This window comes from Ursus americanus, chromosome 14 (assembly GCF_024610735.1).
Source record: "Ursus americanus isolate L20-20 chromosome 14, mUrsAme1.1.p, whole genome shotgun sequence".
NCBI lineage: Eukaryota > Metazoa > Chordata > Mammalia > Carnivora > Ursidae > Ursus > Ursus americanus.
In genome coordinates this window covers 6,869,268-6,893,537 of record NC_142140.1, presented here as the reverse complement: position 1 = coordinate 6,893,537, position 24,270 = coordinate 6,869,268, and the positions used below count along the sequence as shown (strand labels likewise).

Genomic DNA, 24,270 nt, shown 5'->3' with positions numbered 1-24,270 from the left:
CAGATTGAGGTAAGAGTTTTAGGCACACCAGAGAGGCAAGATAGTACATCTCTAGTACTACTTTTATTTATTTATTTATTTATTTATTTATTTATTTATTTATTTATTTTTTATTTATTCGACAGAGATAGAGACAGCCAGCGAGAGAGGGAACACAAGCAGGGGGAGTGGGAGAGGAAGAAGCAGGCTCATAGCAGAAGAGCCTGATGTGGGGCTCGATCCCAGATCGCCGGGATCACGCCCTGAGCCGAAGGCAGACGCTTAACCGCTGTGCCACCCAGGCGCCCCTCTAGTACTACTTTTAAAACCGAAATCAGTTCTGGGGTGCCCGGCTGACTCAATCAGAAGAACATGCGCCTCTTGATCTGGGGGTCATGAGTTCAAGCCCCACATGGGGTGTAAAGATTATTTAAGTAAATACAACTTAAAAAAAAAAAAAAGCTGAAAACAGTTCTTCTTTAACTTGCCTTGGTGTCCTCTGGGTATTCAATAGATGTAGTACTCCACTTATAACCAATAGTTGACCCACATAGAGTCTCTTAGCTTCAGTTTCAGAAGATGAACGGCATCTCTGCTGAACTTATAGAGACTTCGAGACTTTCCCGAGAACTGTGGTTGGTTCCCAGACATCGTTCAGAACATTATGTTGATCATGGCCGCCTTTTTATCCTTTGCATAGCACTGTACTACTGATGATAAGGTAAAAACAGCTTACAGGTCTTTTCAACCATGTAGTTGTTTGACTGCTTTGCTGAGGGAATATTTCTACCCAGCTAGAAATCATTCATATACTTCTCTTTTCTTGGCTACGTGAATTGCAACTTGAAATTGACCCCAAATTTCACTCTTTAAAACAGGGCAGATGCTAGGATAATGAGCAGATTCCTTGATGAACTCTGACTTGTTTTGCATTTTAGCTGGTCAAGCATTCATAGCCTTTTCAAAGACCCAGGAAGAGTAGGGGAAGTTTGAGAGCAATAGTGACTAAATAGATGGTAGGGCAGAAGGGGACATGGTTTCATCCACAAGTCGGAGTTTTCTTTTTGAAGTTTTCCTCCATTAAATTATATTTATAGTTTTGGAATCATAAGCCACACATCAAATTTTTGATTAGAGATGGTAGACTGGTTGGCCTGTGAGCCAGATATGGCTCGCAGGTGTGTTTTGTTTGGCCTGCCCTGTGTGCTAAATTCTGAATAAAGTCAACATTTAAAACTTACAAGTTTTACATAAAAATCTGAATTTTCCCATTTCTGACTTCTTTGAAAAATCAGATCTGGCAAGCCCAGACCTGCATTTCTTTTTTTTTTTTTTTTTTTTTTTTTTTAAGATTTTATTTATTTATGTGACAGAGAGACAGCCAGCGAGAGAGGGAACACAGCAGGGGGAGTGGGAGAGGAAGAAGCAGGCTCCCAGCGGAGGAGCCTGACGTGGGACTCGATCCCAGAACGCCAGGATCACACCCTGAGCCGAAGGCAGACGCTTAACGACTGCGCTACCCAGGCGCCCCGACAGGCCTGCATTTCTTAATAGTGATGGTTAGCTGGAGCCAGGATGCAAATTTATAGATAAATAATGTACTTTATATGAAATTTAAAGGTATAAACAATATTCTGCATGTAAAGGAAATCTTCTACACTTGTCCCTTGCCACCCAGTTTCCTTTCTGAAGATACACGCTGTTGTTTTTTTTACCCAAAGTTATTTTTTAGGTGATTTTCTCCATTTAAATGATGCTCTTGAGGTAATGACCCTTACAGGTGTTAGAATTTGCAATCCTTACCTTAGAGAAGGAGCGTTATTTTTCTTAAAAAGCTTTGAATAGGGCTGTGGTTTTTCTTTTTAATTAAAAATTTTTTTTTGTCTTTTTATTTCATCTTATTTTCCATCATAATAAGTGTACTCTTCCTGCCTCAAACCCCATTTCCCCTATGCCTCCACCCAAGTCCCCTCTGGTAACCATCAGTTTTCTATAGTTAAGAGTCTGTTTCTTGGTTTGTCTCTTTTTTTCTTTGTTTTTGTTTCATTTCTTAAATTCCACGGAAGACTGAGATCATATGGTATTTGCCTTTTTCTGTTTGACTTATTTCACTTCCCATTATACCCTCTAGCTCTATCCATGTTGTTGCAAATGGCAAGATTTCATCCTTTTTTATGGCTGAGTCAGATTCCACTGTATATACACCACATCTTCTTTATCCATTCATCAATCAGTAGACACTTGGGCTGCTTCTGTAGTTTAGCTATTGCAAATAATGATACAGTAACCACAGGGGTGCATGTATCCCTTTCAATTAGTGGTTTTTTATTTGGGGGGTAAATACTCAGTAGTGCAATTAATGGATTGTAGGGTAGATATATTTTTAACTTTTTGAAGAACCTCCATAATGTTTTCCAGTTTGCATTCCCACCAACAGTGCACAAGAGTTCCTTTTTCTAATGTGCCATTTTAATTCCTTTTTCTCCACATCCTTGCCAACACTTGCTGTTTCTTACGTTTTTGATTTTAGCCATTCTGACAGATGTGAGATAATATCTCATTGTGGTTTTGATTTGCATTTTCCTGATGCTGAGTGATATTGAGCATCTTTTCATGTGTTTGTTGGCCATCTGGATGTCTTCTTTGGAGAAGTGTCTGTTCATGTCTTCTGCCCATTTAATTGGATTATTTGTTTTTTGGGTATTAAGTTGTATCAGTGCTTTATATATTTTGGATACTAACCCTTTATTGGGTATGTCATTTGCAATTATCTTCTCCCATTTGCAGATTGTTTCCTTAATTTTGTAGATGGTTTCCTTCACTGTGCAGAAGCTTTTTATCTTGACATAGTCCCGGTAGTTTATTTTTGCTTTTATTTCCCTTGCCTCAGGAGACATATCTAGAAAAATGTTGCTACATCCCATGTTGGAGAGATTACTATCTGTGCTCCCTTCAAGGGTTTTTATGATTTCAGGTCTCACATTTAGGTCTGTAATACATTTTGAGTTTATTCTTGTGTATGGTGAAAGAAAATGGTCCAGTTTCATTCTTTTTCATGTTGCTGTCCAGTTTTCCCAGCACCATTTGTTGAAGAGATTTTTTCCGTTGTATATTCATTCCTCCTTTTTTGAAGATTAATTGACCATATAATGGATTTATTTCTAGGTTTTCTGCTCTGTTCCATTGGTCTGTGCATGTATTATGCCAGTACCGTACTGTTTTAATTGCTCCCACTTTGTAATGTAACTTGAAATATGGAATTGTGTTATCTCCAGTTTTGCTTTTCTTTTTCAAGATTGGTTTGGCTATTTGGGGTCTTTTGTGGTTCCATACAAATTTTAGGATTGTTTGGGGGCACCTGGGTGGCTCAGTTGGTTAGGTGTCTGACTCTTGATTTTAGTTTGGGTCGTGATCTCAGGGTCATGGGTCGAGCCGTGCATTGAGTTCTGCACTGAATGCAGAGTTGCCTGGGGTTCTCTCTCTCCCTCTTCCCCTCCCCCCACCGCGCGCGTGCGTGCGCTCTCTCTCTCTCTCTCTCAAATAAATAAATCTTTTTTAAAAATTTAGGATTGTTCTAGTTCTGTGGAAAATGCTGTTGGTATTTTGATAGGGATTGCACTAAATCTGTGGATTGCTTTGGGTAGTGTAGGCATTTTAACAACGTTTGTTCTTCCAACCTGTGAGCGTGGAATGTCTTTCCATTTCTTTGCGTCATCTTGAATTTCTTTTATCAGTGTTTTCTAGCTTTTAGAATGCAGGTCTTTTACCTCCTTAGTTAAGTTTACTCCTAGATATTTTATTGTTCTTGATGCAATTGTAAATGGGAACTTCCTTAATTTCTCTTTCTGCTGCTTCATTATTAGTGTATAGGAATGCAACAGATTTCTGTATATTGATTTTGTGTCCTGCAGACTTTACTGAATTCATTTATCAATTCTAGTAGTTTTTGGTGGAGTCTTTTGGGTTTTCTATACAGAGTATCATGTCATCGGCAAATAGTGAGAGTTTTATTTTTTCCTCACCAATTTGGATGCCTTTTATTTCGTTATGTTGTCTAATTGCTGTGACTAGGACTTATAGTACTATATTGAATAAAAATGGTAAGAGTGGACATCTTTGTCTTGTTGGTGACGGGAAAAGCTCTTGGTTTTTCACCATTGAGTATGATGTTGGCTGTGAGCTTTTAACAGAAGGCCTTCATTATGTTAAGATAGATTTCCTCTAGGGGCGCCTGGGTAGCGCAATCGTTAAAGCGTCTGCCTTCGGCTCAGGGCGTGATCCCGGCGTACCGGGATCGAGTCCCACATCAGGCTACTCTGCTATGAGCCTGCTTCTTCCTCTCCCACTCCCCCTGCTGTGTTCCCTCTCTTGCTGGCTGTCTCTCTGTCACATAAATAAATAAAATCTTTAAAAAAAAAAAAAAAAGATAGATTTCCTCTAGACCTACACTGCAGAGGGTTTTTTTGTTTGTTTGCTTGTTTTTTATCATGAATGGATGTTGTACTTCATCAAGTGCTTTCTCTGCGTCTATTGAAATGATCATATAGTTTTTATCCTTTCTCTTATTGATGTGATGTATCACGTTGATTTGTGAATATTGAACCATGCTTGCATCCCAGGAATAAATCCCACTTAGTCATGTTGTATGATTTTTTAAATATATTGTTAGATTCTGTTTGCTCATATTTTGTTGAGGATTTTTGCATCTATATCTGTGAGAGATGTGCCTGTAGTTCCCATTTTTGTGGCGTCTTTATCTGATTTTGGTGTCAGGATGATACTGGCCACATAGAGTGAATGTGAAAGTTTTCCTCCTCTTATATTTTTTAGAATAGTTTGAGAGTAAGTATTAACACTTCTTTAAATGTTTGGTAGAATTCACCTGTGAACCTGTCTAGTCCTGGACTTTTATTTGTTGGGAGGTTTTGTTTGTTTTTTGTTTTGTTTTGTTTTGTTTTTATTACTGATTAAATTTCTTTGCTGGCAGTCGGTCTGTTCAAATTTTCTATTTCTGGGGCACCTGGGTGGCACAGCGGTTAAGCGTCTGCCTTCGGCTCAGGGCGTGATCCCGGCGTTATGGGATCGAGCCCCACATCAGGCTCCTCTGCTATGAGCCTGCTTCTTCCTCTCCCACTCCCCCTGCTTGTGTTCCCTCTCTCGCTGGCTGTCTCTATCTCTGTCAAATAAATAAATAAAATCTTTTAAAAAAATTTTTTTTTCTATTTCTTCCTGCTTCATTTTTGGGAGGTTATTATGTTTCTTGGAATTTGTCCATTTCTTCTAAGTTGTCCAATTTGTTGGTATATAGGTTTTCATAATATTATGTTACAGTTGTTTATACTTCTGTGGTGTTGGTTGTTTCTCCTCTTTCATTAGTGATTTTGTTTAAATGGATTTTTCTCTCTTTTTTTTAAATGAGTCTTACTAGAAGTTTATCCATTTTGTTGACCTTTTCAAAGAACCAGCCTCTGTTTTCGTTGATCTGTTCTATTGTTTTTTAGCTTCTATATCACTTATTTCTGCTCTAATCCTTATTATTTCCTTCCTTTTGGTGTGTTTGGGTTTTGTTTGTTCTTTTTTCTGCCTCCTTTATGGGTAAGGTTAGGTCGAGATTTTTCTTGCTTCCTGACGTAGGCCTGTATTGCTATAAACTTCCCTCTTAGAACCACTTTTGCTGTATCCCAACGATTTTGGACCATTGTGTTTTCATTTATATTTGTTTCCATGTAATTTTCAATTTCTTCTTTGATTTCTTAGTTGACCCATTCATTGTTTAGTAACATGTTATTTAACCTCCATGTGTTTGTGTTCTTTCCAGATTTTTTCTTGTGGTTGATTTCTAGTTTCATAGCATTGTGGTCAGAAAAGATGCATGGTATGACTTTGATTTTTTTTTAATTTGTTGAGACTTATTTTGTAGCCTAATATGTGATCTGTTCTGGAGAATGTTCGTGTGCACTTGAAAAGAATGTGTATTCTGCTGTTTTAGGATTGAATGTTCTGAATATGTCTGTTAAATCCATCTGGTCCAGGGTGTCATTCAAAGCCACTGTTTCCTTATTGATTTTCTGTTTGGATGATCCATCCATCAGTGTAAGTGGGGTGTTAAAGTTCCCTACTATTACTTTATTACTATCGATTATTTCCTTTATGTTTGTTATTAACTGTCTTATGTATTTCAGTGCTCTTAATAGGGCTGTGTTTTAAGATAATGCTCAGCAGAAGGCCTTACAACAATAAAATTCATTGCCATACCTACATTATTTTATAGTAGGGTGAAAAATATGTATGTGTGTGTAGATAAATATATAGATCAATCAATCTGTGTGTGTGTATGTGTGTGTGTGTGTGTGTGTGAAGGTAACATTTTGATTTATGTATTTGATTCCTAGTGCATTAACACGTATTGAGTAATAAAAATACAACATTCTTCATCCCATATAGAAAGGTCCTGATTTATTTATCTTAGCAGTGCAATCAAGAATGCCCAGTTCTCATCTTGGGCTCTTTTTATACCTCAACTTTGGAATTGCAAAAGATTCAACCAGATAATTATATGTGACTGTATCATTTTATACAGTGTTTATAAAATATGTATTTGTACAAATACTGTTTTTTATAACAGGAATTACTGAACATCTTTAAAAAATTTGATAGCAAGTCACTGTGCTAGTAACTGAATACAGAAGTTAATGAGATGTACTCATAGTCTCAATATGAGAAACAGATGTAAGTAGTACATTCTAATATCATCAAAAATATTTTAGTCATTTATATATATTAAGTGCTCAGAGAGCAGTCACTCCTGCCTGGGGGAGTAGGGATGTCAAAGAAAACTTCACACAGAAGGGAACAAGTATTCCAGTTAAATTTTAAAGTTTAATTAATTTTTGGGGCACCTGGGTGGCAGAGCGGTTCAGCGTCTGCCTTCGGCTCAGGGCGTGATCCCAGCGATCTGGGATCGAGCCCCACATCAGGCTCTTCTGCTATGAGCCTGCTTCCTCCTCTCGCACTCCCCCACTTGTGTTCCCTCTCTCGCTGGCTGTCTCTATCTCTGTCGAATAAATAAATAAAATCTAAATAAATAAATAAATAAAGTTTAATTAATTTTTAATTTAATTTTTTATTGAGCTATAATTGACATATAACATTATATATTAGTATCAGGTGTTCAATGTGTAATGATTTGATATTTGTGTGTATTCCAGAATGATCACTACAATAAGTCTAGTTAACATCCATCACCAGTTAGTTTTAAAGGATGAGTAGGCTGTCTTTAAAAATAAAAATTGGGAGGGAAATGGGGGAGGGCATTCTAGGCTGAATAAAGTTCTCAGAGGCCAAGAGTCTTTAGTGTGTTACTCAGAATCATGAGAATGTAGTTGGAGCCAGAGTTATCTGAAGTCAGATAAGGTGGGTTTTTTTTTAATAACAGCTTTATTGAATTGCAATTCACATACCATGAAATTTACCCTTTTAAAGTATACAATTCAGTGGTTTTTAGTGTATTCACAGAGTTGTTGTGCTGCTCTTACTACTAAATTTAGAACATTTTCATCACCCAAAAAGAAACTCCATACTCATTAAACAGTCACTGCTCATTCCCCCTTCCTTCCAGGCCTGGCAACCACTACTGTATTTTCTGTCTCCATGGATTTGCCTATTCTGGACATGTCATATAAATGAAATCAAACAATATGTGGCCTTTTGTGTGTGCTGTCTTTAGCTTAGCATGATGTTTTCAAGGCTCATCCATGTTGTAGCAAGATAATTCCTTTTTTATTAAAGAAAGAAAAGTTTTGATGCTTTTAAACAATCCCCTATCCTTTTACTCCTGTGCTCTATCTCCCAAAATATAGACCCTTTATAAAGGAACAATGCAAAGCTGATCCTACTAGAGACTACAGATCCCTTTCTTTTCATAGAAAGAAGCACAGGAATAATGGATTGGAAGATACATTCAAGACAGAATCACCTAGATTTAGTGAGATTGACTAATGCAACCTAATTTTTTGCACCACCTTTCTTCCATCATCAAATAGCCCCAAATGATTGCCATTATTTTAGTCTGAGTTACTAGTATAATCACAGTGCTGTTGAGATTGAGATTAACAGACAAATCACTAGGTTGGTTTCTGTTGGAGAAGGGGTTGAGATGCAAGGTGCAGAGTGGGGACTGGGAGTGTGGTGATGGGGGGAACGGAGGGGTGGATAGACCAGACTTACAAAGATGAATTTATTTGGGGTAATGGTGATTTTGAAGTAATGAATAAATGAATGGAAATGACTGAATGGTATTTAGAAATAGGATGATGATAGAGTTTGGAGAAAAAGAGGAAGACTGGTAGATTGACTTAGCATGTAAAGAAAATTATCCTGTTTCACTGAGTGCAGTGAGGAGAAGCTGTAGGGCTAGGATGCATTGAAAAATATTTAAATGAGGAATGTGTGTGGTGGATTAATTTTATCTTGAGTTGTAGCTTAAAAATTTTAAAATATTCCCCTCATAAATGTTTTTGCTAATGTTGTGTTTCCTAAAGAAGGGGTCTTAGACAGAGACCCATGTTCCTAGTTTGTAGCCCATCTAGCTACAAAATTATAGTTATATTCTACCCATGAGGTATTAGAAGGCCCTGTGGAGGAAAAAGCCCACCTACCCCCACCCAGCTTTTTGCCCTTTTAAAATGTTGTCATCTGAATAAGGAATTTTGCATGAAGCTCTGATCTTTACTTTCCAGACCCTTTTTGAGAATGGGTTTGGATACTTGGAGATTGACCCCAGTTCCGTCTTGTTTATCCGAGTTGGAACAAAAGGAAGTGGACTTAAAGTTGATGAAGCACAAGATGTCCAAGTCATGAAGCTGTTGAAGTGCTCACCAAACGCTTTTAAAACTGCTGAATTTGTTCAGGAAAGGCTCAGTGTAAATCAGACACGCAAATGACTTAGCCATCTTTTCATAAAATTTGCTGTGACTTAGCTTCTTAGGGTTATTCTTCATCAAGTACCTGTTCACACATACTGAGTTAATTCCAACTGTGGGTTTGACCACGTGCTATGGGAAATGCCAAATAATTTTCAATCCCCATGTAAGTAGACAGAAGAGTCTGATTCATAAGACAGGTAATAAAACAAGCTATATCCTTGAGAAATTCAAATAACAAAATTTCATAACCCAATTCCCCTGAAATACTTCATTCTCATTTTCGAAGGTTTCCAAGTTCCGTGACTCCAGGATTACTTTTAGGCTATGTTTTCCTCCCTCGCCTTGACTATATCATCAGTATTTGATGCTGTGTCATACACTTATGATTTCAGGATTGCAGTTACAGCACTTCATTGGTAGAATTTGCATCTTTGTCAAGTGTTTGCTAAGCAGAACTTTTTTCCTGCAGATTCAGAGATTAACAAATGATCGTTAAAAAATAAAGTCTAATGCCAACGATAACATAAGATGTAAAATCATGAACAGGCTGGCAGAAATAAAGAAGGCTGAGCTGAAGGGTTGATTCTGAATTAAAACTCGGGTTCTGACTCATTTACTACAGAATTCAGAATTCTAGAAAATAAAGTGCCCATTTCTCTCATAGCAAGAAAGTCATATGAAAAACATTATAGTCATGTGATATGACTTCATTGGCATGACAATTTACTATTCAGCAAAGTAAATAACACAATTAACAAGTGTTTCTGCTGGGCCTTTTGCACTTACACTGAGTTTTTGGCCTCTCCCCCTCACAGATGGTTTTGATTTGATTCCTGTGGAATATTTTTTTTGTTTTGTTTTGTATTTAACAACAGTCAGATATTTATGTACAGCTTCATCAAGAGCCTCTGATGACAAATATGCCTTTGGAGGCCAGTAGAAGCTGTGGGAAACCCCCGTGTCAGCACTTAGACCTGTTTCCAATGGAGAGAAATCACTGTGGGGACTGATCTAGCCTGCTCATGAATCCAGTTCATTTTTCCCACAGCCTTCTGCTAGCCCACTTCCAACCTGCACTGGCCCATTCTCAGACTGTATCCTGCCTTGATTTTTCCTTATGAAGCAATCCCTCGAGACATAGCCTTGGCCTTCTCCCCTAATTGAAGAGGAAAGGCAGAAACAGCAGGCAGAAAGCCATTTAATTCTTAGATTGGAAACAAGAGCCTGGTTTTTGAAATAAGGCTTGGCAGTATCCCTTCAGAACTCACTTTATAAAATGAATCCCTTTTATTTGCTGTCAGAGTTATCCACATAGATTTGAGATGTTTAGATAAGTTGGTGTTGGGGAAGGATCCAGTTGGAGGATAAACAATGAAGTTTGGGCAGAGCCTCCACCCTTCTGAAGAGCAGTCTTGGATGGTATAATCCACTTAGAGGTCTATGAGAAAGAAAAGAAGAGAGTCATAAATGCTAAAAGCAGAGTTGAAGAGCAGATATTAAGAAATAGAACGTGGAAACTACATCCTTAATTTTTAGTCCTTGTTCTGCTCATGTTCTCCTGAGTACTTGGTTGAATAACTTGAAAATTTTGTGTATCAACTTCCCCACTTAAAATAAAGGATTGAACCATATGTGAAGTCCTTTTTAGCTCTAATAATCCTGTAGTTTTGTTTTAAATATAGCTGGTATGACCAAGAAGTAAAAAGATGGCCAGTTTTTATGTCAAAATATTTTCAAATGTATCGAGATGATTACTTTTTATACATTTTCTGACTATTTTCTGATACCTATCCTTTCTGGATTGTCATCACTAGAGATATTTTTTGTTGCATTCTTTAGAGATTCAGATCTACTTAGAGCCATAAAATAACATTTCTCATGCTTTATATTGATTGATTGGTATGAGTAGTGGTGTATATAAATTCAAAATGGTGTAAGCCAGCCTAATAACTTACCTCACTGTCCAGTCTTGATGCCCTGAACTTTTGGCTTCTTTATAAACTATAGTCTCCACACACCGTAATCGAGTGTGTTCCTTAAATCTGCCACTCACAACCTCTTGGTACGGCTTCTAAAGATGAGCCCCAAAGCCCTTAAGTAATGGCAACATCTTTAGAATGTTGAATGTATAATATCTAAGGATTTTCTTTAAAAATAAACCATATTACACTATAATACCGATAGAGTGAATGAGTAGCCTGAACCCTGGCCTGGTCAGAAGGCCTGAGTCCATATCGCAGCTCCAACAAATAGCCAAGCTGCTGCCTCCCAGCCGTTTGCATTGTGCAGCCCAAGACCATGTATAGCAGCCCTGTGTGAGACCGTGGGTCATTTGCCTAATTTCACTGAGTTTCAGTTTCTTCATTTGTAGGAAGGGATCAATAATTCCTGCTCCTCACAACTACTGTGAACATTAAATGAGAAAGTACCTGACAAAAGACAAGTTGGAGTACATCAAAATTTAAAACTTTGTGCTTTAAGTATTTTTTTGCAAGTCATATATCTGATATGGAACTGGTATCCAGAATATATCAGAAATTCTTACAACTCAGTAATCAAAAGACATAAACCCAATTAAAAACCGGGCAATGGATTTCAGTAGACATGTCTCAAAAGAGGATATACCCATATCCATGAAGTACATGAAAAGAGGGACACCTGGGTGGCTCAGTCAGTTAAGCATCTGCCTTTGGCTCAGGTCATGAGCCTGGGGTCCTGGGATCAAGTCCTGCGTCGGGCTCCCTGCTCAGCGGGGACCCTGCTTCTCCCTCTGCCTATTGTTCCCCCTGCTTGTGTGTGCATTCTCTCTCTCTCTCTCTCTGACAAATAGATAAAAAAAAAAAATGTATCTTTTAAAAAAAAAAGTACATGAAAAGATGCTGAACATCATTAGCCATCAAGGAAATGAAAATCAGAACCACTGAGATACCACTTCATACCTACTAAGATGGCTTTAATCTATAATCAAGAAGACAATAACAAGTGTTACCAAGGATGTGGAGAAACTGGAACCCTCATACATTGCTGGCGGGAATGTAAAATGGTGCAGCCACTTTGAAAAACAGTCTTGGCAGTTCCTCAAAAAGTTAAACACAGAGTTACCATATGGCTCAGCAGTTGTACCCCAAGGTATATAACCCAGAGAAATGAAAACATACATTCATACAGAACCATGTACAATGATGTTCATAACAACATTGTTTATTTATGATAGCCCCAAAGTAGAAACAACCCAGAGGTCCATCTAGTGAATGGATCAATAAAATGTGGGTGTTAGACTGGAAAATACTGAAATATTATTTGACAATAAAAAGGAAAGAACTGCTGACACATACTATAATACAGATGAATCTGCTAAGTGAAAGAAGCCAGTCACCAAAGGTTACATATTACAGGATTTCATTTATATGAAATGTCCAGAATTAAAAAATCTACACAGACAGTTAAAGGTTGCCAGGAGTGGGGGTAGGGGCTGGGGGTAAATGAGGAATGACTGTGTACAGTAAGGGTCTCTTCTGGAGGTCATAAAATGTTCTAGTCTTAGATTGTGCTGATGCTTGAACAGCTGTGACTATACTGCAACCCCTGAATTGTGCACTTTAGATGGATGATTTAGGGACCCCTGGGTGGCTCAGTCAGTTAAGTGTCTGCCTTTGGCTCAGATCATGATCCCAGGATCTTGAGATCGAGTCCCATATCAGGCTCCTTGCTCAGCGGGGAGCCTGCTTCTCCGTCTCCCTGCTCGTGTGCACATGGTCTCTCTCTCTCTCTCTGGCAAATAAATAAGTAAAGTCTTTTTTTAAGTATGGGTGAATTATATGGTATGCGAACTTATATCTCACTAAAGTTGTTTAACCAAAGAGAAAAGAAAGACAACATGGAGCCCCAGTGCACATAGCTGGGACTCTGTGTGCTTCCTTCTTTCCTTTTCTCTCTCTGGCTTCTAAGGGCAGTGTTGATTTTCTGTTGTGCCAGGCTGTCAAAGCATGTTAGCTTATTGTTTGCAGAAAGGAACTTTGTCTAGATGTGATAATGATTTTTTTCCCATTTTTATTGTGCCTCAGTTTTCCAGGCCTTAGTCTCTGTTCACCTCCTCTCACCTTGTCTTTGTACGGCTAGCACATCCACACAACACATCACAAACACGCTCACACACCCTCTCTTTTCCTGAACCATTTGAAAGCAAGTCGCACATACCTCACCTTTGAATTTTTGGCATGAATCACCTAACAATACAAATATTCTTTTTATATAGGCAGAATACCATTATCGTTACAGAATAATAAATAATCATTCCATCATGGCATCTAAAATCCAGTATGTATTCCTATTTTCCTGGTAGTCCACAAAATTTTAAAAGCACCTTTTAGACCATTCTTTGCTTTTTTCCTCAAGTTTGTAACTGTATACTTAAAAAGTTTAAAAAAAATAAAAACTAAGCATCAGTTACTTGGTATATAAACTTGATCTTATCCCTTAGCACTTAACACCTGATTTCTTTTTTTTTTTTTAAAGATTTTATTTATTTATTTGACAGAGAGAGAGAGACAGCCAGCGACAGAGGGAACACAAGCAGGGGGAGTGGGAGAGGAAGAAGCAGGCTCATAGTGGAGGAGCCTGATGTGGGGCTCGATCCCATAACGGCAGGATCACGCCCTGAGCCGAAGGCAGACGCTTAACCGCTGTGCCACCCAGGCGCCCCAACACCCTGATTTCTAAATGGGGAGAGACAGTTACCCTGTTAGGCAGACTACTCCAGAGCTTCTGCTCCTCCAGGCAGGACTCTTCCAGATGAGGTATCTCCAGGTATCACATTGGTATTCTAGCCTGATTGAGACAGCCTTCATAGCCAACCAGCCCTGAGCAGTGGGTTCTTGTTCATCCTCCCAGGGGGGTGCCCCGTGCCGGAGGCTTTTGAGGAGGTGGGAATGGGACCGTGGAGGCTATGTTCAATATTTTGTAAAGCCAAACAGAAATTAAACATTTAAGACATGAAGTTACGTGATCTATCAAGTTGGTTTTTCTGAATTCTGTTGTCTCAGAGTGGAATGGAATGCCGGTTAGCCTGATCCATTCAGAAGTTCTTATTGACAGTTACATATGCCTTTGAATTATAAAAACAGTTAGATAAAGTAGTGCATTTTGTTGCATGGGAGCAATTTTTCAAGATGTAGTCTGAGACAGAGAAAGTAGGGGTTAGGAAGAGGAGGGCCACTGGCCCATGGCACCCCTGGCCCTGACTTCCTGACTGTATTATCAGCAATAGAGGGTCCTGGGGAGATGTTCCTGCAGTTTGCCCTGTGACCATTATTCCAGGGGCTGTATTTTTACAGCTGACCCTTCTCATTTGCAAACATAACAGCTGCTATGTTGAATTTGGGGGGTTTCCATGTTTTGATACTGTAAAATTAAATTGATTCTTGGTTCTGAAATCTTGGTCTTGATCCGTCTTGCTTCATCATTAGCTGTGGGAGAGCAAGGAGAGAAGGGATGTGAGATATTGTAAGGTGTATATTGTTTTTAAATTAAATATTGTTCATGTTTAATCATGGCATCTGTCAATCAACAAATGTTGACCCCTTGTCAAGTTCATGGTGGTGTGGGAATTCAAAGATGTACACACCAGCTCTTCAGGAGGCTGACCTGGCACAGGTAGGGTGGTAGAACAGATGAGTAACCAAGGCTCAGGGCAGTCGGTGTTCATAGAGAGCTGGACACCCGGCACCGTAAGTCCTACAGGATTTCAGGAGCATAGGATGCAGAGAGGGCTCCACGAAAGAGTTGGATTTTGAACTGGTCCTTGAAGGTTGCCACTCCAAGTGTGGGAGAGGAGGAGAGAAGGCATTCCAGAATGAGCCATGGTATGGGGGCATCCGAGATCACTGATAAAAAGTACCAAGAGAGACACAGCAACTAATGCTGATTACGTCATCTGCATTTTTCATGGAACCCTTGTACCTAGGTTTTTGACGCCACACCAGTCTTGTGAGGTGGATCTTATTTTAAAGTTCAGAGGAGTGAACTAATTTGCTAAGCTGACTGGACACTGTTAAACTTAACTGTGCTCAGTGTTAATCTACATCTTGAGGTTTACAGTTTGCTTCATGTGCCTGAGAGCAGACGGGAAGATACGGATGTGTTCTGCTTTACAGACAGTGCTTCTGCTTTCAGATTGAGCAGTTCCAAAGAGCAGTTTTGCTTTTTGTCTGTTTCCTTCCAACTGGATTCTTGAATAGCGTGGTTTCTTTTACTGTTCCATCCTGGAGCCTGGTCAGCCAGCCCCACTGTGCTTCCTTATTCTCGAACTGTCTTTAAGAACAGACTGGCATCTTAAAAGCTGTGGGAATGAGGTTTTACTCATTCATGATTCCATCTCCAGACGTAACCAATGGGAAAAGGGCAGATAAGTGACAACTTGTTTCTTTTTTTTTTTTAAATAATAATTTTTTATTATGTTATGTTAGTCACAATACAGTACATCCTTAGTTTTTGATGTTACGTCCCATGATTCATTATTTGCATATAACACCCAATGCTCCATGCAATATGTGCCCCCCTTAATACCCATCACCGGCCTATCCCAATCCCCCACCTCCCTCCCCTCTGAAGCGTTGTTTCTTCTTGGCCTTTACTTTTTCCTAATTTGTAAAGAGAAATTAAGAGCTTGCCCCCATTTGTCTTTATTCAACCATCTGGTTTAAAAAATCAGTGCTAAACTAGAAATATTTACATTTTATTGTTGCAAGACAAAATCATTGAGTTTCTAATTACCAGTACAGTAAACTGCTGTGGATTGATTTGTTTTTAATTATGCTACTAAACTTAAGGTATAATGGGGTAAATGGGATAATACCTACCCCAACCCAGTTGGTGTTATAATGTGCTTTGAAATCTTAGAAGTATAATATAAGCATCAGTTCTTATAAGCTAAATGCAAATGAACCAAATGGAAAACTGCCAGAGTTTTTTTAAATAAATTTTTTTCTTGAAACACCATAGGCCTTTGAACATAAATGTCTTGAATTAAACTTTAAACAGTCACTAACCCTTAAAATAATTGTATTAACTGGATCTTGAGTGTCAAAGACATTAGCAAGAGATAGTTTTGTTGTAGAAGTATCTATAAAAAACTACTTGATTCCAGTCCAGGTATAAGAATACACATTAACTTTCAAATAAATCTGTGTAAAACCTCCTAATATGAAATAGTTGCAACTTCTCAGTTAATCATGATCTTTAAAAGAATATTCTTACCTATTTTGAAATTAACTCCTCAAAAAGATGGCTGAATAGCTTTCTCTCTTGCATGCCCGCATGTGTTCTCTCCAGTTCGGTTGTGCATACTTCTGTTCCATTGCCCTGTCCTCTGCCCACTCCAGACCTGATCAAACTAGTCCTGGTCAAGTCCTGTTTCCTTCCCCATGGCATCTGCCTGGTATTCCTGCTGGCCCTTCTAACTCAAGTACCAGCCTCCTTTGAGAAATGGTTTCTGACTGTGTTCTTCCCACCAAGGCTGGGGTACACTTGAGAATCTATAAATGAAAGTTTGAAAGCACCATGAACATTTGGGGTAGTTTGCATTATTTCTTGTGAGCAGAGGAGTGACTTGATCCAAACAATGCTTTAGGAAAATGAAAATGGCAAAGATCAAGAGATTTCTCCCCTGCCTTTTTCTTTCATATCTTAATATTTTCTAAGATTTTCTAAGATTTTATTTATTTATTTGACAGAGAGCACAAGCAGGGGGGGCAACAGAGGGAGAGGGAGAAGCAGACTTCCCACTGAGCAGGGAGCCCAATATGAGGCTTGATCCCTGGGATCATGACCTGAGCCAAAGTCGGACACTTAACCAACTGAGCCACCCAGGCACCCCATATCTTCATATTTTCAGATGAGCTATCACATAAGCCAGAAGAAAGCATAAAACATTATGTATATGATATAAGAGAATGAGTATCATATTCATACACAGATCAAAAAATATAGCATTCCCTTTCACCCCCTCATGTTTGGCTTCCTGGATCACAACCCTCGAGGTAAATGCCCTGCCGACTCTTGTGATAGTTATTTCCTTGCTTTACTTGACAGCTTCAGTTGGGTTTATGAACAATATAATTCACTTTGCCTGACTTTGAATTTTTATATGTGGAAGTAAGCCCTATATGATCTTTTGTGTCTTCCTTCGTTTGCTCACCATTGTGAAGGTTACCCACGTTGTTGTGTGCAGCTGAAATTTGTTCCTTTTCATTGCTGTATAGTATTCTGTAGTTTACATATGCTGCAGTTTGGCTGTTCTGTAAATGGATACCTGTAGCCCTTCGAGTTTGGACTATAATATTCAGGAGTGTGGGTTGGAGCATTCATCTATCTATCTATCTATCTATCTATCTATCTATCTATCTATCTATCTATCTCCTGGGCTACATATGCAGCATTTCTCTAGGTCAATATTTCTCAACCTTTTTTACTTTATCGCCTCTCTCAAGCAGAAAATTTAATTAATTTTAAACTAAAAATTGTAAATTCAAATTTAATTAATTTAAAGAGTAGGATTTTGTTGGGTAGAATTGAGCTTTGGAAGGCCACAAGCCATTGTGATAGCCAAGATTTTTTCACTTATCAAAAATCAAATTTTGTTCTTTTGTGGGAATAATATTACCCCCATTGAAAATGCACGTTCTAGGTTATATAACTAAGATTAGAATTGTTGGGTCATGGAAAATGTGAATCTTCAACATTATTAGATGATGGCAAACTATCTTTCAGAGCAATTGTACCAATTTAAGTGATTACTATAGTATATGGGAGTTTCTGTGGCCACATATCCTTGCCAAAATCCTGGTACTGTCATCTTTTAAATTTTTTGCCAATCTGTTAGGTGTATAACAATATGACATTATGCTTTTTAAAAAAAATTGTAGTTTCCTAATTATCAGTGAGGTTAAACAGCTTATGTTTATTACTTATTTGGATTCCTCTTCCCTGATAGTTTATTTCACTATTTCAACTCTAAAAATTCTTGTATGTTCCACTTACGTAACCCCTGTTAAAAGAAAACACAATAGGATAACCTAGTTATTCACTTGAAAAATACAATGAAACCCAGAGACCTGTGTTCTAATCCCAGATGAGCTGTTTGTCTTAGAGTCCCATATCTCTGGGTCTTAGTGTCCTCATATACTAAATAAAGGTATTGACTGAGTTAGAGGGGTGGTTCTCAGCCCTGGCTGCTTATTAGAATTGTCTTTTCAAAAATACCGCTGTTTAAAGCATACCTCCACTAGAAAGTCTGATTCAGTTGGATTAGAGATTTCTATATCCCTTCCAACCTAACATTGCATGATATTGATAACATAGTCTTTGAATCATCCTCCTTGTGTATTCCCTAAATTAGGTATGCTAGGGGACTGTTTATCTGTGGAACTATAATCTCTTTTTGTAAATGAGTTATAAAGACGAAGAAACTTGGGGCACCTGAGTGGCTCAGTCGGTTGAGCATCCGACTCTTGGTTTCAGCTCAGATCATGATCTCAGGGTTGTGAGATCGAGCCCTATATTAGGCTCTGCACTCAGTGTGGAGTCTGCTTGAGATTCTCTCTCTCTGTCCCTCCTGCTGGTGTTTTCTCTCTCTCTCTCAAATAAATAAATAAATCTTTAAAAAAAGAAAAGAAAAAAAAAAGAGGAAACTCCTTAATTTAGTCCACAAAGGAAAGGTAGTGTCAGTGTTCAAAAAAAGTTTTTTTAGCCGATTTACTTACAGCACTAATAGGGTTTTCTTTTGTTGACACCTGTCATGACAGAATACACATCTAAAGACAATGTTAAAAAATTATTAATGAGCCTTAGAAAGAATGAGGCATATGTCAGCTTATGGTGTCTGGGCTGAGTACAGCCTGATAAGGCTGAACTCATGAATTCCTGACTTTTGGTTTTTTGCTATGAGATTCTGTCCCATTGCCAGAAGCCAGACTTTCACTTCTAGTCAGACAAGGGGCTGCTCAGACCTGGAACCAAGGCACAAAGTGAACCATCCGTGCTCCAGGTAGAGTTGGTCAAACCACTGCTCTCCTGGACTGCGTGTGGGTCAGCGGTTACTGGGGCTATGGAGCGTCCTGCGAGAGGGCATTCTACCATTCCATGTACCTCTCTGTCTTCAAAAGTCCCCCAAATGAGAAGCTTTTTAAGAAACCCCTCTTCTGGTGTCCAATCAGCCATGTTTTCTTGTGCCCACCTGCCTCTAATAACGTGACTGTATGCGATCAGTATCTGACACTTGTGTGGCACTTGTGTTTTTCAGAGTGTTTACTTGCACTGTTTACTTGCATTTACTCAGTTGGTCGTCATAGCAATTGTTTTCAGAGAAACGCCTTTGGTAGCCTTCTAGACCCTGGTTATGATGGCAGAAACCAAAAGCTCAATTTGGCTTTAACATACGTGAAGAATGTGTAGCTAAGCCATGGAATCTTGGCTCCAGGGACTCGACATAGAGGGGTTTAATGTCACAACTATTTTCCTTTTTGTTGTTCCTCTTTGTTCCCTCTTTGTTGGCACTATTTTCTCTCATGGCAAACAGGTTGTCTTTCTTTCCCATTTAGCAAAAAACATGGCCTCAGGCAGTTGCAAAATCTCATTTCCTCCTTTAGGAGTATCTTCTCTGGTGGCTCCAGAAGGGAAACCCTGGGCCATAGACTGTGATTGTCCAAGCCTTAGTCACACGCCTTCTCTGGACCGCTTGCAGTAGACAGGGATGGGCTGCCGTGACTGGCCAGCTTGGGCCACAGGCAGGGTGTGGGGATTGGCAGCCTCCCTCAGAACACATGGTTAGGGTGAGAGCAGCATCGTCCCCTCCAAAGGAGGGGCCAGTCCCCAGATTTGCCCCCAAGCTTGACTTACTCTGCTTTCTGAGTTTACCTCATCCTCTCACCTAACTACTGATACCCCTAAGCACCCTTTATTCATTGAGCCTTTAGCAAACTAGCTGCTCAGTCTCCCTCACAACCAGCCTCCAAAGGGAGAAAGAATTTTCTCCCAGATCGAAGCATAGGGGTTCTCCCTTTCTCTCGTGTACACAAATGTCTAATTCTGGGTTAACACTCAGCTATTCCTTCTCCCAAGCTCCCACACACCATGGTGAGGCCACACTTCCTACGGTGGGGAAGGGTCTTGCTCTGGCTGCCTCTGCTGACCAAGTCGGGGCAGGGAAGCTGAAGACGGGGGGCCAGTATGCCACTTCATCTTTCAGTTCAGATGGTGATGGTCAGTAACAGTGTCACTGCCTCAAGACATGGGCCTTTAGTCTCCTCTGCAGTCTAAAAAATTACTTACCGTGCTGAAACTTGTTGATAAACCCAGATCTGTAATTAGGAACATAAACGACACAATACAGGCTTCGCACAAATGAACAGTTGTGGGGTATTATGGGCCCCTGTGGATTATTTGACTGAGCAAAGGGTGGGGGGAAGCTGGTTGCTGTTGAACAAATTGCTACCAGATGTAGATTTCAATAAACACCACACTGTTGTTCCTTTGCCCGAAGGTGCTATGAATTTCTTGAGGCAACAGAGCAATCAGTAAGCTGGTGACTGTTCCAACATGAATGGAGCCTCCTGGTGTTGCCTGGTCCTGGGTGTTTGTCCACAAAATGCAAGGCAGACAGACACAGGGGCCTCTCTCTCCTACCTGACATTTTACAGGAGAGTAATATACTTAAAATGCAGCAACCAGATCCTGTGGAACCTAAAAGAAGCCCAGAACTGTGGTTGGAATGTCATGAAAAGAACCCATCACAGTGGGGAGAGGGGGATGCTTTAAGAGAATAAGCATCAGTGGTTTCTCTTACAGCTGTTACTTGTAATAGCCATGGGATGAACCTGCCTCAGTCGATAAATATGTGAGAGCCTGCCTGTGCCACATGCTGAAGAAAGCCCACTTTCCTTCTCTTCCCTGAACTTAGGGTTGAGAGGCAGAAGGGCATTCAGGCAGTAGTTACAAATAAAAAATAGCCTTCAGTGTCCTGCCAGGGAGTCCTGTATGAACTTGCAACATGGAAGCTGCTTGTTCACTTTCACCGGCTGTTGCCATGAGCTGGCCAGCACATGAGCCTGAGAATTTGAGACTTGAATGTCCCAGAGTCATACTTTGCTATACCTTGAAGGGAATGGAAGGGGGAGAGACAGAGTTGGAGAAGGAGATGGAGAGATGGAGGGAGAAAGAATGTGATTGATTTTAGTTTAGTATACTAATAAGCTTGTCATGTTCCATAGAATAGAGTGAGTTCCCTAGCCTTCTCTTGGTTACGGCTCTCTAGTAAAAAGTTAAGCACCCAATGTATGGTTGGCCTAAATCCAATATATATATGTCTTCATCACTGTGTGGTTCTCTGATCCTCTCTTTTCAGTTAGATATTCGGCTTCTTGAAGGCAAGGACCACCTTGCCCCCTTATTGTTACTGACTAATAGCTGCTTTGCACATAAGGTATACATGGGTTGAATGCCCAAAAAAAAAAAAAAAAAAAAAAAAAAGGACAGTTTTCCATGAACACATAAGCCACTGAGATAGCATTTTTGTTTTGAATGGTGTGTAGGAGTTTGAGGGGCAGAGGAGCTAATTGGAAGTCCTGGGCTTGAAGTAAGTTTGTATTTGGCCCTCAGTTGACAAATCTATGCCTCAACTTGAGCTCTGGGGGGCTCTCCCTCTTACGGGGTGGTCTGTCTTTGGACAGTGATGATATGATGGCTAACTTCTGAGAACTTACTGTGTTCCAGATGTCATACTAAGCATTTATTTGGATTATCTCATTTAATCATCACAGCCACTTTATTTTACAGAGGAGGAAATTGAGGTGCATACAGGCTGAGTTGTCCAAGTTCATGTAGCTAATAAGTGTCAGAGCCAAGTAGTTTGGCTGCAGAGTCTGTGTTCTTAACTACTGCTTTGTTGGGCCTGCCTATAGCTAGCTGTATTCCTCTTCTAAATGGCAGACCTTTGTATGTTTGGCCATGGTTTTCACATCTCCCAAACTTCTGTTCTCCAGGTTTGTGCTTTGGTAAGTCATCATGATCTATGGGTCCTACCTTTTCAAGTCAGAAACTGGGTTTTCCCAGAGCATTAAAACTCTCAGGGTTTAATTCCCAAGAGCCAAAATCATAAGAGACTGATGTTTAAGTGAGGCTGTTTAATTTGTTCTTTCTGCCACTCCCCATTTGTACCTGGGAAGACAGTTGGTAATCAGAAGACTTTATGATCGCTCCACTGGAGCTGTGATACCCCAAGTATTGCAGGGATCTGCTTTCCAGTGAGATCACCTTGCTAATTTCTGGACAGCAGCAGAGACATTAACAAATTCTTGCATGAATTCTGAGACTTTTTCAAAATCCACATGGATCCTGTTACCATCTATGAACAATCTTCTGGAGTTATGTAGGTTGTGGCTTTCTTAATTAAAATATATCTCCAGATATCACTCCTTTGTCACTTTGATTGAAGATAGAAATTCCCAATCTCCTCAGCTGGTTTTCTACGGTCTCTTCAGATGATTAACTTCCACACATGGCTAATGTCCTCCGGGGCCTGTCAGTTCTTACTCCATTCTGCAAGGCTACCTTATTTTCAAGATCTGCAGAGAGACCTCAATATATCCCCCCTCAGATATGCTAACTATGGTCATTATCACAGAAGATAATCCCAAATACCTTATTGGAAACCTGAGAAAATTATTCCTTTGGGGGGTGTGTGTGTGTGTGTGTGTGTTTTAATTCCAGTATAGTTAACATACAGTGTAATATGAGTTTCAGGTGTAAAACATAGTGATTCAACACTTCCATACATCACCTGGTGCTCATCACCACAAACACCCTCCTTAATCCCCATCATCTATTTAACTCATCTTCCACCTACCACCCCTCTGCTAACCGTCAGTTCTCTAAACAGAAGGGGGAATGAACCATGAGAGACTATGGACTCTGGGAAACAGACTGAGGGCTTCAGAGGGGAGGGGGGTGGGGGAATGGGATAGGCTGGTGATGGGTATTAAGGAGGGCACGTATTGCATGGTGCACTGGGTGTTATACGCAACTAATGAATCATCGAACTTTGCATCAAAAACTAGGGATGTACTGTATGGTGACTAACATAATATAATAAAAAATATTATTAAAAAAATAAATAAATAAAAATAATGATTTCCATGGAAAGAAAAAGACAAGCTGGGTGCATTTAAAAATAACCCCAAACTTCTGAGTCTCTGCCAAAGACAGAATCTTTTGAAAAGGGCAGGTCAGGTACAGGTGCTTGATCAAGTAGGAGTAAAGGTAGACATTTGTAGGCCCAATCAGCACGTGAGATGGCACGCTGGGTACCATCTACCCAGTAGAGTTGAACCTAAAGGGAAGTAACGGGCCTTTTGGCTTGAGTATCCCACTGGTACAAAGGGCCTCTGCCAGCTAATATGCAATTGGCTGTTATGCCAAAGAGGAAACTCTGAGAGTTCTGCGCTCAGCAATTGTTGAACTGTGAGTAACTGGAAGGCAGGCACTGGATTTTACTTAAGTCTGTGATTCCAGCACCTGGTGTGAGAGCTTGTACATAGAAAATACAATAAAAGGTCTTTTTTAAAAAATGAATGATATTCAATTCATATAAAATGTCCAGAATAAGCAAATCTGTGGAGACATAAAGTAGATTGATAGTTACCAGGAGCTGGTGGGGGTGGTGGGTTAGGAGTAGGGGGACAGTTGGGGGGAAATAGAAGAGTAACTGCTAATAGGTACCAGGTTTCTTTTGGAGATGATGAAATGTCCTGGAATTCTATCATGATGATGATTGCACAACTCTGTGAATATACTGAAGTCACTGAATGGCACGCTTTAAATGGGCGATTTATATGTTATGTGAATTATATCTCAATAAATTTCATTTAAAAATGAATGGAAAGGTGAAACTCATAAAAAAGAAAAGCCCACTAGACATCAAGCAAGCTATGGTAGGGAAAAAACTAGGGACATCTGAAAAGCAAATTAATTTATGCTAATTTGATCTAGGATCCTTTGGAGTTAGCCCTTGAGGACTGGAGAATCAGTTAACTAGCTTACATTTGCATAACCAGTTAACTAGTTTACTTAGGCTTGAGACCCATAATAAGGAGCGTTTTAAAGTTGAGTCACCTTAGAGTTGAGAACTGTTAAGATTGGGGGACTGAAGTTTACCAGGTAAAGTCAAAATGCTGAACACTTTATTGGAACAGCAAGTATTGCAGATATTAGTGTTCAGACCCATTCTGTTTAGTATTTTTTATGCACAATCTCCAAGTTAACAATAATATTCCACAGTTCACCAGCATTCAATAAGCACCTACTCTGTGCCAGTTGG

General features: G+C 39.5%; 1 protein-coding gene and 1 pseudogene across 4 annotated transcripts in view; both read left to right on the top strand.

The window, feature by feature from the left end:
- Positions 1–24,270, top strand: part of ATG7 (autophagy related 7) — a 239,095-nt gene that overhangs the window by 120,337 nt on the left and 94,488 nt on the right. The gene's annotated exons all lie outside the window — the stretch shown is intronic.
- The window catches only part of LOC148108906 (pancreatic progenitor cell differentiation and proliferation factor pseudogene), a 78,071-nt pseudogene that overhangs the window by 564 nt on the left and 53,237 nt on the right, over positions 1–24,270 (top strand).